This window comes from Manis pentadactyla, chromosome 1, assembly GCF_030020395.1.
Source record: "Manis pentadactyla isolate mManPen7 chromosome 1, mManPen7.hap1, whole genome shotgun sequence".
NCBI classification, from domain to species: Eukaryota; Metazoa; Chordata; class Mammalia; order Pholidota; family Manidae; genus Manis; species Manis pentadactyla.
This window is the reverse complement of record NC_080019.1, coordinates 163,579,932-163,594,265: the sequence shown is the minus strand read 5'-3', so window position 1 is coordinate 163,594,265 and position 14,334 is coordinate 163,579,932.

Here is a 14,334-nt window from a genome sequence, read left to right as displayed (position 1 = left end):
TATTTCTCATGGGACTCAAATGCTAGACCCTAGAATATGGGCACAAAGGCACAGGTGGGAGTAATCCAGGTGGATCACCTGTTTCCTGAGAAGTAGCTCGCATACTGGACATGGTACAGACCATCTGAGGATAGAATGCCTGGGTACCAGTGATGCTGTGTCACACTGCCTGTGACTGGTAAATCCCAGCAGCATCAGAGAGGGAAGTGATGTAGGAGACGCAGCTCAGCAAGTTTCCTTGCCAAAGGTGTTTAAATTCCCTGTTATAAAAGAAGCCGGTGTTGAAGATAAAGCCAACAAAGACCTCTCTGGGTGCCTACAGGGCCCTCCTCCATCTTCAAGTTTAGAGCCAGCTTTCTCTTCAGACAAAAGGAATCTTTCTCACATCTCCTTCAGAGGAGTCCCAGGAACCTTAGCATCAAACCACATCCCAGTTAACCGTGAACTTGTAAGATACTGATTAAGTTACTCTACCCCTTTGGCTTTTTTTGTGTGCTTTTGAAAAGTGGACAGTTCTCTTTCAGTCCAGAAGCCTGTGATGATATTCAGTCTTAAAACAGCAAGTAAAAATTAAATTATTCTTATCTTTCCAATTGATGTTTTTATAACTGACGTGAATGGACCTATTCTGCTGAAGATAATTGAGCATCTCTGACTTTGGGTGCTCTGCAAAAGCGGTTTATGAATCAGTGACTCCCCAACTTTTTCCCAGCTCAGCATACAAAGTCATGAAGCACATTCCTGTTGGTAACAGCTGCTCACCACAGTATTGACCACTTTGGGTTGGAAGGCAGGTAGCAAGTGCAGAGAGGGACGTGTGTGGGTTGAGCCCTCCTTAGGTAATTCTGGTTTTACCTCCTTAGGAAATCCACTCCTTGTTGGGAATTGCTGCTGTAGATTGAATTAACCTACTGTGTTGGGAATTGCTGCTGTAGATTGAATTAACCTACTGAAGCACACAGGCTAGGAAAAGTATCAGAAGGAAAGAACCTCCAAATGATTAGAACAGATTCTGACTGGTAGACATAGAGTTAAATATACTCTAGAATGTAGTCTGAGCTTGCATTCTCAAAGTCTTTACATAGCTTCTGGTACAGGAGAGACTAAGATAAGAATGATTAACTAAAGAAAGGAGAATCTGAACAAGGAAGACTTTGATTTATAAAGTTTGTTAGTTTTTAAAAATTAATTACAATGTTAATCTTGCTTGATTTAACAAATCAATACAGGAATATGTAAGGAAAAATGTAGTGGCTTCTCCTATCCTTCTCTTCAGTCTACCTCACTAAAAGAAATATTTACAGTGTGGATTGTATATATCCATATTATTCTCTATGTACAAACATACAGTTTTGGTTTTCAACAAAAAAAGATAATATCCCAATATAGTTATTTAAGCTTGTTTTTGTTGTTAAAAAATAGCATGGCTCTCTTTTCAGGTTAATATATGGTTAGATAAGAGATTGAGAGAGATTAGATTAAGGGTCTATCTCTAATGTGAGGGCGAGGGGAAAAGGGAGGTTCTTGTTTACGGTGAGCTGTGGATGACACTGATGATGATAGTGAGGGATAGGTTAAGGGGCCAGGGCTGGGGTTAGGCTTAGGTGTTTGCTAAGGTGTACCAGGAGGATAGGGTAAAGGTTAGAGTTAGGGTCCAGCTCTGATGTGAGGGCAAAGGAGAGACTGAGGTTCCGGGTTACAGTGAGGTGTGGGTGATATTAATTTTGACGGTGAGGGGTCAGGTTCGGGGGCCAGGTTTAGGGCTAGGGTTAGGAGTTCAGTAAGATATATCGGGAGGATAGGGTTACAGTTAGAGTTAGGGTCCGGATCTGCTGTGAGGGCAATGGTGAGATACAGGTTCGGGGTTACGGTGAGGTGTGGGTGACATCGATGGTGATGGTCAGGAGTCAGGTTCTGGGGCCAGGACTAGGGTTAGGGTTATGTGTTCTGTAAATTGTACTGGGATGATAGGGTCACGATTAGAGAGAGAGAGATGACGCTAGAGACCTCTCAGAGCTAAAGATGAGAAAAACTGAATGAGAGATTATGGAAATATATTATTTAGTAAACCATTCCCTACTTATTAATTCTAAGGCCTTTTCAACTTTAAAAATTTTTACATAAAATCACTTTAAAAAATAACCTTTTACATATGTCCTATGTTCTTATGTAACTTTCTTTTATTTTTTAAAAGTTACAGTCTCAAACGTGGTCGTTCTGGGTATGAGGGCATCCTAATTTAAATTTTAATTTAAATAGTGCCAGAATTCTTCCAAAACAATGTTATGCTGACTTGCAATCTCATGGATACTGTGTGAAAGGAGCCATTTTCCCACATCCCCCAGCAATGGCTGTAATGATTTTTCCAGTTTTTATCTTAAGAGTAAAAATGACAACAGCATTGTGGCCTACTTGTGATCTTTAGTCATTTGCAATTAATTTTTTCTATATTACCTGCTTGTGCCCATTTTTATAGTACATAGTTTATTCTGTTCATTTTAGTTTGTGATAAAGTTTTGTATATTGAGCATCTTACTCTTTTTCTAAATTATTTACAAATATTAGAGAACAGAATTTTTAAAACTGTGAATAATAAAGTTTTCCATATGTCTACTTGTAAATCAGTCCTACTATTTTTCCTTAATTATATTAAAGGTCTTCACATACAAATGAGCATTCAAATAAATTTGACCATTCACCATCTCACCACCTACAAAAATGAGGACCCTGTTACCTATTACATGCTTATAGAGGTTTATAACACAAGTTTGAACAAAAATTTGATTTTTTTCTTCTTAATGTCAAATGTAATAGATTGAAAATAGTTTCAAAGTACATCAAAAAAATTTAACGAAAAATCCAAGAAAAAAATTAATGATTCATCCTCAGATAGCTTATCTTTCATGCCTATTAAGTCAGAAGAATATTCAATAAAGGGTACTTTCCTAATATTATTCTATTTTAATGCTCTATTTCATTTCATGTTTCATCCCTCTCTCTCCAGTTGTCTCTTCCTTCTTTCCTTTCTTCTTTTGAGTTTGCGGTTCAGTGTTACAGTGAGGTGTGGGTGACATTGATGGTGATGGTGAGGGGTCAGGCTCAGGGGCCAGGGCTGGGTTAGAGTGATAGTGTTATTCTATTTAAACTGGCAGTTCAACTATCATTAATCTTTCTTTCCTTTAATTTTTTTCTGTTTTTATTTAATTTTATAAATTAGACAATAAAAATTCCTTGTTTATTATAAGTAGTTAAGAATATGTATTTCGATTCTCTGAGAAAAAAAGTATGTAAAAGATGAATAAATTACAAAGACTTAAAAGTATCTTACATACTTGAGGCACATAGATTGACTCAATATATCATTTCATTGTTTTCAAAATATATGAGTTAAAGAAGGAGGTATTATTTCAGAGAAAAGAATAAAAAGATTAATGAGATCAATAGCAATGATGAATTACACATGCCGTTGATAGTCTGTTTGCAAGGAAGTCTAGATCCTATCAATCTAATGAAACATTTAAGAATAATTCAAGGACTGCTTTCATTTTTGGTTGTTTGCCTCCCATTCTTACCTAATTACAATAACTAGGACCCACAGTATAATCTTTAACATCTATCTTGCCTTATTCTTGACTTTAGGGTGTGTAGTGGGATATAAATACGTTCCTCTAAAATTCATATCCTCCTGAGACCTCAGAGCATAAATTTATTTGGAAACAGGATCTTTGCATATGTGGTGAAATAAGGATTGAGAGGAGATATATGATTAAGATGACTGTGTCTTTAGAGGAAACAGAAAATGGCACACTGAGACATACACAAGCAAGGAAGCATTTGAAGATGGAGGCAGAAACCGGAGTTTCATTGCCACAACCCCAGCGTCAAGAACTACAGGAAGAAGAATGAGGTGGGAAAGTTTTCCTCCTAGAGCCTTCAGAGGGATCATGGCCTGCTGATATGCAAAACTTAAATATCAATCCTGCCTAACACCATTTGGATAAAAGAAAAAGGCTAAAGGCTAAACAATTACTGACTAAAAATGATGTCTTCTTATGCATCCATTACTTCTACTTGTGTGCTTCTTAATATTCTGTTTCATGAAGCATACAGAAATGAATATTAGAAAGAAGGATCCATGACAGTCAATGACATGCAACAAAAGATTACTTGTTAACCCATGTGAGCTTGCAGTAGAATTGTTTCAGGTCAGTAATTGTTCATTTCCTGAAATCAAGGAGTCTGGTGATTTTGACAGATATCCCATTTTAGATATATTCAGCTCCTTGCTTGCAGTAGTGCTACTGAAGAGCTGTATTTTCTTAGATTCAGCTTTGTCAGTAAAAGTAGTCAGTATGGCTTCACTTTTCTTTGACTTCTTGCTGTGGAAGGCTGCTCTAACTTCAGCTTGCCATGCAGTAAATGCCTGCATCATTTAGCAAGAATGCAAATTTTATAATGTGTGTTTCAGCCTTCATCCATCAACCTCAGTAGAAATATAATTCAGCTTGGATGTCCTTCTGAAAATGATTTCAAAAGCATGCTTCATATGTTTGTACCTCTGATATAATGCTAAGTATGGGACAATTTACAGATGTACAAAATGTAACCCATAAATCCTAAAGTGCTGTTAACAATCCACTTGAAAAGGAGTGGAGATGGGAGAGATTTATCAAAACTGATATTTGATGTGACAAGTTGAGGATCAAGAACTATTCAAATTATGTTACATGACTAGCTGCTAAGCACAAGTAGCTAATGGGAGAGGGGAAAGGTACAGACTGGAAACATTTGGGAATTGTTATTAGGTGACTAACCAAAAAATGGAGTTATTACTGTACATCTTGATTATTTTATCAACTTTATGTCTAATTTCTAGATTCCAACTAAATTAAGCACACAGTCAGAGAAATATTTCTGCAGTATTTTAGGTAATTGTTCCTAGGTATTATACTTTAAGACACTAAAGTGAAACTTGGAGCCAGTTTAATGAAAGACTTACCAGTCAGCCATTCATCAATAGATGATGTGAAACTGCAAAAGGAAAAGATTATAACCGATTCAAAGAAGGTTTAAGCACAGGGAGCAATTAATATCTGTGACTAACAGGCCAGAGCATCCAAATGACCAATGTACCTGTACCTTGATACTCAAGCTCATAAAAGTGACATAACAAACAACCTGTCGTCTCAAGAATATTTTATGAGGCAGTTGGGTTCTGAAGGAATTGAAGAAGTTATATATAGCACAGTCTCAGGTAATGTCTTGTCTATTCATGCACTAAGGTTTGGAGGCCAGATCAACATTGCTGAGAAGGATAACACTAAAATGGACGTTTATATACATCCTTCAAAAAAAGTCCAGTGACATGAAAATTTTCTGGGTTAATAGGGAAGCATCAGTCTGAATTGTTTTTTCCAGTTTCTCTTGATATTTAATAGATGGTTTGGATTTGTTTTGTCTTCTTTTCTCTGGAAATATTTCATTTCAGGGTAAGATGCTAACTACTTTTCTGTAAAGGGAATTGTATTTTAACTTATTTGTTACCAGTCTTATGGGAAAACAGACTGGAGGAACACTATTTTTTTTTCCAAGCTTGCTGAGGAAGAACATATATTTCAACTATCTCAGCCTCTCCATCATTCCCTTCTGCTTTAAATGTATTATTTTTTTTAAGAAAAGAACATGATTTCATTATTTCTATATATTATATTTTTCAGCTATAATCTCCTTTAGTTTATTTTTGAATGCCCTGTTTCTAGCTCAGTGCTTATGATGTAGGAGACAATAACTATATTTTGAATTCACGAATTTCTGAGAATTATGTTCTTGCTTTGGTAGAATGCTATCAACCCCCCTGCCCCCCAAATACCCAAGTTCTTAATTTAAAAATGTGATGACACATATTTGAACTCCTAGAAACAGAGAGTAGAAAAAAGGTTGCAGTGTGTCAAGGGAATGGGAAAAATAAGGAGAGGTTGGTAAAAGGGTGAGGACTTCCAGCTATAGAACAAACAAGGTCTGAGGATCTGGTGTATAACATGATGACTATAGTGGATCACTGTATTGTGTAATTCCAATGTTCTCACCCCAGAACAAAAGGTAAATATGTGAGGTGTTGGATGTGTTAATTCACTTGATGGGGAAGGAAATCCTTTCATAATGTACATGTATATTAAGTCATCACATCATACACTTTAAATATCTTACACTTTATTTATCAATTACACCTCAGTAAAGCTGGAAAAAATTTTAGATGTGACATGTTTTTAAGTAAAATTATAATATCCTGTTTCTTCTTCTATACAATATTCTGTTTAATGCATTTATTTATGCCCTGTTCACATTAAAACAGTTTAGACTAAGCTAAGATAGTACTTTAAGGAAAAAAATAAACCAGCTTCTTTAATGCATTTCTAGTTCTGGAAAGCAAGAGATTGAAAAAAAAAAAGAAACCAGAAAAATAAAGTTAAATCAAACTAGTTAATAAATGTGTTAAAGTTGATATCAGTAAGGTTTATTTTGAAGATTCAACATTCTCTGTCATCATCTTATTCTGAGGGGATGATTAGTGTGTAGCTTTATTTTTCTCTTCTTGTAGATTTTTGCATTATTGTTGGGAGACAAATAGCTATGTGCCTGCAATTGTCTTCAGTCTTCAATCATGTTTTATTCCATTTCTAAAGTTATAAGACTTTTTATAATTAATGTTTCTGTGCCAATAATTTAATATTCCTACTTCTGTCTAACTCATTTGGGTAGGGGAGAATTCCTGTTAGTAAATATTTTTCCAGAGACAGAAACTGCTTAGTGTAGATATGTTTAAGGGAAAAAACACTGGACTGTTAATCTAAACAGGTTTCAGTTCTGACATGTCGATTGCAAGCTTTTGGGTTTCAGAACTATAAGAGAATGCATTTGGGTTGTTGTAAGCCACCAAGTTTATAGTGACATGTTACAGCAGCCTTCAGACACTAGTGCAGGGTGGAATCATTTGTCTTTCACCATTAAGTATGATGTATGCTATTGATTTTTCATAAATGTAAGGCCTGGATTTTTAAAAGCAATATGCCAGGGCAGAGGCAAAATAACCTTGTGCCCACTCAGGTCAGAGATGCCCCACAGAAAGGCACTCTCAGTTGAGTTAACTAGAACAAAAACACAGCGTTCTATAAATTAGTGGCAATACTTTCTGGTGTTGGTCTCAGTTCCAGAACAGAAAGAATTTTTGGAAGCATGTGTCTCCTCCAACACACAATAGCCAAAACAATCATGAAAAAATATAAAGCTAGAGGATTCACATCCTCGTTTCAAACTTACTACAAAGCTACAGAATGATAATGAAGACAGGGTGGCATGGCCACAAGGACTGACATACAGAATAACTGATTAGAATTGAGAGTCCAGAACATAAATCAGTACATTCATGTTCAATTTATTTTTCAATCCTAAGGGTACCAAGACAATTCAGTAGGGAATGAGTAGTCTTTTCAACAAACAGTGCTGGGGACAAGTGGCTATCCACATGCCAAAGAATGAATTTTGAACCATATCTTATACCATCTATTGTAATAATTAGATTGAAATGGATCAAAGATCTATATATAGAATTTAAAATTATAAAACTTTAAAAAAGTAAAATAAAATACATATAGTATACTTTATGAAGTATAAAACTAAAAAGATAATAACCTTAGATTTTGTTAAATGTATATGAAAATTTCTAGAATAACCACTAAAAGAATATTAATAGACTAAATGATACCAGAAAAATACTAGAGTGGTACACTAAAGCAAAGTGTGTAACTTCCAAACTAGGAATGAGAAAATGGACAAAATTTACAAACTAAGCCATATCTTTTCAATCAAATTAAAAGGTTTGATATGTTGAATACTATACACTCATCAAAAGCAGCTGAAGCCCAGAATGCTCTTATTAGGAAAGAAGGACTGAAAATAAATTACTTAAGGACTGAAAATAAATTATTAAGAAGTTGCAAAAAGAATTGCAGATGATATCCAAATGTAGCAGCAGAAGAAATCCAAAGAGCAAATAATAGTGAAATAAATCACAACAGTCTGAAATATACAATGTGCTGCTCTGGATGGAAAGTTGAGTTGGACACACAATAACCCAAGAAAGTTCTGAGGCCAGTCCTGCTGAGTGCTGACTCTAGTCTACCGCTCATGTCTCCTGAAAGTTCATTTCTCTCTCCTTTCCGAGCTGGTGGGGAAAAGTACAAAGTGGGTGATGGAAGGGAAGACAGAACCAGGGGTTGAGCTTGATGTGGTTTCTAGCACCTATACAACTTAAAGTAACAGAGTGCTGGATGCTGGCTATGGCTGTACTTTATCATTTGCCTAGAAAACAAACTAGCTGCTCCAGAGACCTTGCATCAGCTCCAGCTAGGACATCATGCACTGCCCATCTCTAACCAGGCTTTCAGCTGAGTGCTCTGAGCCATTACTAACTGCTTGAAACATTCATACTTTAACAGTTGTGTTTTATGATGTATATGCTCCCACAGGCCTTGGTGAGTAGCATGGCTTATAAATTTATTGAATTTCAAAACAGATTTATATATTTCCTTTTATCTATGCTTTATTGGGTGCTTACTCCTAAATCTACACATAGACTATGGTGCCCTGTCTGGAGGGTAACTTGCCAATCACTTGACGCTAATGAGGGAAGTGAGAAACAGCAAAGCATTCAAGCTGAATAGAAATTCATCTTTGGATAAGTAGATTTTTACAGCTGAGGAGAAGGATGCTGAATGTTTGCTTATGAGTAGAGTGTGTTTGTAAATGAGACACTTGCTTAATGCCACCTTGTAGAGATGGTGACTCATAACTTATGCCTAACATGTGGAAAAGAATTCAAGTTGTGGAATATTATGCAAAAAAATGCAAGCCTGACAATGGAGAGCACACTTTCTATTGTAACATAGAAGGTTGAAACAACATAGAAATTTATGAGTTTTCAAGAGCACTTCTTTGCAACCTCTCAAACTACCAAAAATCTCTCTCATCCATATGTTCACACATACATATGCACATGTATGTATATTGTGTATACATATGTATGTATACATGTGAATAGTATTCATTATATATTCACATATGTGTTCATATATACATGCTGTTCAAAGTAACAAGAAATAAAACCAACTTCCCTGTTTTGGTTAGTGAAAGTCCTTATTATATTTGATGTTTCTCTTCTCATAATAGAAGCATTTTTACATCAGTTGAAATTTAAAAATTATACTTTATTTTACAGCTTGGATAACTGGAATAGGAAACAGGTTGTTTGCTTTTTGTTTGGATCTTCTTTTAGTCAGGCATTTGGTTATTACTTCCTTCTATGAAAAAATGTTCCAGAGAATAGAAAATAATTACATATATTTGGTCTAAGGCCTTTGCAAGGGTGGGTGAAATTGCAGTATTTCCAGAATCTCTCACCTGGCCTTAGTGCATCTCCATATCAAGGGTGGAGAGAAGTAGGCATCTCCATATCAATAGGTAATCACAAGGGTGAGCGAGGGCATATATGGATCTGAGAGACTGGGTGGGGCATCTTCTTCTGCACCCAGGTCACGAGAGATGGGATGACTGCATGTAAGAAACAAATGGGACTCTCCCACTTTATTTCTGCCTCTGACTGATTTCAGCTTCAAAGGTACTTTACTCTGGGATTTTACCCCCAGAGTTACATATTACTTCCTTCTATGAAAAAATGTTCCAGAGAATAGAAAATAATTACATATATTTGGTCTGAGGCCTTTGCAAGCAAATTTGACATAGGCTCTTCTGTACTCATGAATGCAGCCTGGATTCACTGGAATGATTGTAGCATAGTTAAAGGACTTGCAACTCCATTGCCCATCAGGAAGAAATCTCAGAGATAGTGGATTCTAAAAAAATCCCTGTGGTTTCTTTCTATCATCTCTGTTTTGAAAGAGCCAGCATTGATATTTTTAGTGGTTTTAAATTTAAACAAAATTTTTTAAATGAATGAAGAAAGTCATATTTGAAGGTCAATTATCTCTTTGAAACAGGAAGGCCCTTACTCATTCATTTCTGGGCAGTTGTGACATACGATTTATGAACATATGAAAGAAAAATAGAAATCATGGTTCTGGGGCAAATTTTCTATAGATTTAGAGTTTTAATAGATAACATAGTTTTTTTTTGTCCTATGAAAGTGCTATAAGACAGTATGTTTCAGAATTGCTTCTTTATAGTCATAGAAGAGTAGAAGTTAAATCTGAAAAGCTACCAGCTATTTATTTCATTAGAATATGTATTATTTCTTCCTGGTGGTCACCTGAGATAAATGTGATACTTAAATGCTAGAAAGAATTGTATGCTATTTATAGTTTTGTTTGTGCTTCTCTGGGCTTGGCGCTTTTAACAGACCTCACTGTCTTTTTGTAATGCATTGAATAGGTTTCTTTTGTTATCTGACTGTCTCCCATTAGCTCTCCACCCCACAACTCAAGAGACAAAGGAAAAGAGCACATCTTCACCCTCAGAGCCTCTCTTATCAGAGCCTCTCTTGACAGTTTCTCAGTTGATGTCTGGGACTTACTGACAATTGCTAACCAATCTATTTTTTTAAGTTTTGCAGGACTTTTTCCCCAGCTTATTGAGATATAATCAACATACAGGCATACCTTCTGTTATTGCTCTTTGCTTTATTACACTTTGCAGATTTGCATTTTTTTCAAATTGAAGGTTTGTGGCAATCCTGCATCAGGCAAGTGTACCAGTGCTTTTGCTTGAACAGTCCCTATTTGCCTCATGATTCTGTATTACATTTTGGTAATTCTCACTTGGTAATATATCAAACTTGTTCATTATTATTACATTTTTTATGGTGATCTGTGAACAGTGATCTTTGAAGTTACTGCTGTAGTTGTTTTAGGGCACCATTAACCTTACCCATAGAAGCCAGGCCACTTTATCAATAAATATTGTGTGTGTTCTGACTGCTCCACAGAACGACTGTTACCCCAACTCCCTTTCCTCTCCTCAGGCTTCCCTATTCCCTGAGCTACAAAATATTGAAATTAGGTATTCTAATAACCCTACAATGGTCTCTAAGTGTTCAGGTGAAAGAAAGAGTTGCACATCTCTCACTTTAAATCAAAAGCTAGAAATGATTAAATTTAGTGAGGAAAGCATGTTGAAAGCCAATACAGGCCAAAACTATGCCTCTTGCACCAAATAGTTAGTCAAGTTGTAAACTCAAAGGAAAGGTTCTTGAAAGAAATTCAAAGTGCTATCTCAGTAAACAAACAAATGATAAGATAGCCTTACTGCTGATAAAGACAAAGTTTTAGTGGTCTGGATTGAAAGTCCAACCAGCCACATTATCTTAAGCCAAAGCCTAATCCATAGTAAGGGCCTTCTTAAGTTCTGTGAAGGCTGAGAGAGGTGAAAATGCTTCAGAAGAAAAGTTGCTAGCAGAGGTTGGTTCATGAGTTTTAAGGGAAGAAGCTGTCTCCATAGCAAGGTGAAGTGGCAAGTGTTGATGCAGAAACTACAGCAAGTTATCCAGAAGGTCTAGCTAAGATAATGAATGAAGATGGCTAAACTAAACAACAGGTTTTCAATATAGACAAAATAGCCTTCTGTTGGAAGATGATGCCATCTAGGACTTTCATAGCTAGAGAGGAGAAGTCAGTGTCCAGCTTCAAAGCTTCAGAGGAGACTCTGGTGTAGAGTAAATGTAGCTGACAACTTTAAGTTGAAACCATATTTACTAACCATTCCAAAAATCCTAGGGCCCTTAAGAATTATGCTAAATCTACTCTGCCTGTGCTCCATACGTGGAACCAAAAAGCCTGGATGACAGCACATTTGTTTACAACATGGTTTCTGTTATACCCACTCTTGAGACCCACCGCTCATAAAAATTTCTTTCAAAATATTACTGCTCATTGACAATGCACCTGGTCACCCAAGAGCTCTGATGAATATAGACAATAAAATTCATGTTGTTTTCATGCCTACTAACACAAAATCCATTCTGCAGCCCCTGGATCAAGGAGTCATTTTGACTTTCAAGTCTTTATTTAATAAATACATTTCATAAACCCATACATGCCGTAGGTAGTGATTTCATAAATAGTGATCCAGATGCATCTGGGCAAAGTAAACTGAAAACTTTCTGAAAGGTTTCACCATTCTGGATGCCATTAAGAACATTTGTGATTCATGGGAAGAGGTCAGAATATCAATATTCACAGGAGTTTGGAAGAAGTTGATTTCAGCCTTCATGGAAGGGGTTCAAGACTTCAGTGGAGGAGGTAATTGCAGGTGTGGTGCAAATAGCAAGAGAACTAGAATTAGAAGTGAAGCCTGAAGATGTGACTGAATTGCTGCAATCTCCTGATAAAATTTGAATGGGTGAGGAGTTACTTCTTATGGTTGTGCAAAGAAAGTGTTTCTTGAAATGGAATCTACTCCAGGGTAAGATGCTGTGAAGATTGCTGAAGTGGCAACAAAGTGTTTAAAACATTACATAGAGTTAGTTGATAAAGCATTAGAGGGTTTGAGAGGACTGGCTCCACTTCTTTTATGGGTATAATGCTATCAAACAGTATCTCATGTTGCAAAGAAATCTTTGGAAGGAAGAGTCAATTGATGCAGCAAACCTCATTATTGTCTTATTTTAAGAAATGGCCACAGCCTCTTCAACCTTAGCTACCACACCTTGATCAGTCAGCAGCCATCAGCATTGAGACAAGACCCATCACTGGCAAAAAGATTATTACTCTCTGAAGGTTCAGAAAATGGTTAGCATTTTTTAGTAATAACGTATTTTTCAAATGAAGGCATATACATTGTTTTTTAGACATAATGCTATTTTACACTTATCAGGCTACAGTGTAGTCTAAATGTAACTTTTATACACACTGGGAAACCAAAAAATTAATTGACTCCCATTATTGTGATACTTTATTGCAGTTGTCTGGAACTGAACTCACAATAATTCCAAGGTATGCCTGTAATTAACAACAGTGAGATGGAGTGATGTCATTGCAGTGAGAATTAGGGGCATTCAAGAAAATATAAAGCTAAAATCTGACCCAGAATTAATTTTAACTCCCAAAGTTTCTTTAAATTAGGAACATCAGTTCTGGAAAAAAAAAAAAAATTCAAGAGTCCATTTCCAGATATGGATCAGAGAAAAGATGGATGAGGCTGGAGACTGATTCTTCTTCCTGATATTTTTGTTGTTGTAATTGTTATTGTTGGAATTAAGGATAATTTAACCATCATATCTAAACTGGAGGTTTGTTACCTTCCATGCAATTGCGAATCTGGTATTCATGTATTAAGATTTTCGATGGAGGTAAATAAAAGAACGCCACTGCATGAATCCACAGTTCCATTGATTGTCAGCATGGGGTAAACTAGCAAACCAGCTTCTAACCCACTATCATCTTAATCAGTGTCCCATCTGTGCTGGCTCTTTGTGCTGTAGAATACAGAGTGATCTCACAGCCCTGGCATGTGGGCTCCTCTTACTCATTTCCTGATTTCCTCTGAGAGCCTTAATTATGTGTGGAAGTCATTTATTAGGCTATTTGTGTTTGGCAAACTATGGGCTTTGTCTTTTTTTCCTACACTATGTGGCCATCAAAATGGCAGCTCAAAGTCTCCAAGAGTCAATAGAAATTTCCTTGCTGAAAACTGGCTTCATTTGTCTCCCAGTATTCCTGCTTTCACATAACTCTTGATCTCTTCATATTCCTTGCTCTTATGACAACTCACCAATAGGTTTTTCAATCTGATTTTATGATTTTAGTTAGAGGAGTCATTCAAAATGTCTAGATTACCTCCCACCTTCCATGTCCCTCCTGAAAGTGCAATCTGGACACCCTTAATGCTACAGCTCCTGATGGGTGATTATTTTGGAGCAAACTCTATTTTAGGACACTTTAGTAAAGTGGTTAATACTTGGTTTCTTTAGTTACAATACCTAAATTTTAATCATGGCTTCACACATTCTAAGCTCTCAAACTTTCAGAATTATTTTATTTCTAAGCCTATCTCCTCATTTGTAGAGTATAAATAATAATATTTCTTTCTCATAGGATTATCTTGAAGACTAGATATATATAATGGTAAATGTGAGTGGGAGAAGCAGTGTGTGTAAAGATGGTAGAGGGTATTATGCTTTATTTCTGAAATAGCAGTACCATCATCTTTCCCTCCAGAAACTAGCAATACACAGGCTTCCAGAAGCTAAGGAAGCTTATTTTGCTGCTTCATTCACTGTATGGGAATGGCTCTAGTTGAAAAAAAAACAAAAAACAACAGCTAATA